A 1,953-nucleotide genomic window follows, 5' to 3' on the forward strand; every position below is an offset into this window, starting at 1 on the left:
CATATTTTATTATTAGTTGTTGATCAAGAATGTTCTTGTATAAATACTCTTCCTATTCTTCAATAAAAATATAGTTCATGAATGCAATTCTTCCTGTTAGCCTAATTCCGTTTTCTATATATTTTTCGGTTGCTACATTTATTTATTAGCATGTTGAAACATAAAATTCGAAAACAAACGCGTGTGGAAATATATACAAAGAGTTTTACTTGGTAGAAAAACAAAAGGATTGAATTTCACGAACCTTCGGTGGATATATCTACCAAGTACATATTTCTATATGATTAGGATGATCAGTCGATATATACCTTTTCGTGTATATCCTTTCGATTTTTTCAATATTAGTTGGAGAAGTTATAGGGTTTAGTTTAGATTCTATATAAACTATCAATTGTATTATCTGATATTCATTGTCTTCCTTACCGGTGAATCCAGCATGATGAATTTAGCCAGAATCCTTACTGGTGTTCTCCTCCTCTTCTTCCTCTTCACAGCACCATCCACCGGGGAGATCACATCTGTGAAGATCCAATCCGATAACCGACACAGAATCTTCTTCGAGAAGTCGGATTTACACAAACCGGTCATGTCTCCATTGCCATCTCCTCCGTTTCTGTTACCTCAATGCCGGTCACCTCCAACTTATCACGACCTGATCCTTCACGTATTGGTTTCTATCTTATCTCAGATGTTGCAAGACCCTATAAGAATTACGAACGTATTTCATGCAGTCTGGACTCCAAATATATCTCACTACTCTTTACTTTCCAAGATCTCTCCCCTTCTCCTCAGTCTTCCTTCAACAAATCCCACTCTGTGACTTTTCCCAGTGATTACTCACTCTACTTCGCCAATTGCAACCCTTTATCCTACGTGACGATGGACGTCAGGACAGAGTTCTACAACACTGATAATGGCGACACCAAAGACTATCTATCAGCCGAGCTAACACAGCTTCCGTCTCTTTACTCTAATTTCTCCCTCGTTTATCTCCCTTTTCTAGGGTTTTGGATCTTGGTATGCTTCAAGAACAAGCTATCTGTCAACAGGTTTCATTTACTAATGGGTGTGTTGCTTGTTATGAAATCGCTTAGCTTGTTCTGTGCTGCAAAAATTCATTATCATACGAAGGTTACAGGTAATCCTCATCATGGCTGGAATGTCATGTTTCACATATTTCAGCTCATCAAGGCTGTGCTTTTGTACATTGTGATGATGGTGATCAGTGATGGCTGGTTTTTGTTAAAGCCGTTTGTGCAAGAAAAGAGAATTAACAACAAGGTTTTAATGGTAGTGATTCCAATTCATATTTTGGCTACTGTGGCTTCTATAGTAACAGGGGAAAGCGGCCGTTTTATTAAAGGCTGGATGACTTGGAACTGTGTCGTATTGGTGATAGAGGCCGCATGTTGCTATGTTATAATGCTCCCCACAGAGGTGATTTGTTCGTTTTGTGATGTGACTCGTGAGAGTGATCAAGATGCGAAGGCTGCTAAGAAATATTTGACAATGTTCTCTACGGTTGTTTTTGGATACTTTGGTGTTGTGTGGTCCGGCATTGTCGTACAGTTGATGTCTATTAGGTCATTGGAAACGACTAATCTTGTGTTCTATATGGTGATGTTTTGCATGTTCAGGCCATTTGGGAAAAACAAATACTTTCAACTTAATCTTAAAGAACAAGGGGCGCAGGAGGAGTTCGTACTTATCTAGATTATACTCGAGTAGTTTTTTTTTTTTTTCTGGAACAATTTGTTGATAATGTCTTATTGTTTTCTTTTTTGTCGTATGGAATGAATGTGGTAATTGTTAAAAATTTTGGATACTTCTCGTTAATGTTGGTAGTTCAAAGTATCTGCAGCTGTAGTTCTTCATATTATATTGTTCGTGTCTTGCTTTGTTTCTTTTGAGGGTAATTCCAGTTTTGTGCTTGATCTGTTACCTATCTTGACA

At 37.7% G+C, this 1,953-nt stretch overlaps 1 pseudogene; it reads left to right on the forward strand.

Moving 5' to 3' along the window:
• The first annotated feature begins 436 nt into the window (after positions 1-436).
• LOC145040810 (protein CANDIDATE G-PROTEIN COUPLED RECEPTOR 7 pseudogene) lies at positions 437-1,713 on the forward strand (annotated as a pseudogene).
• Positions 1,714-1,953: the final 240 nt, after the last annotated feature.

This window comes from Lactuca saligna, chromosome 4, assembly GCF_052625555.1.
Source record: "Lactuca saligna cultivar CGN05327 chromosome 4, ASM5262555v1, whole genome shotgun sequence".
NCBI classification, from domain to species: domain Eukaryota; kingdom Viridiplantae; phylum Streptophyta; class Magnoliopsida; order Asterales; family Asteraceae; genus Lactuca; species Lactuca saligna.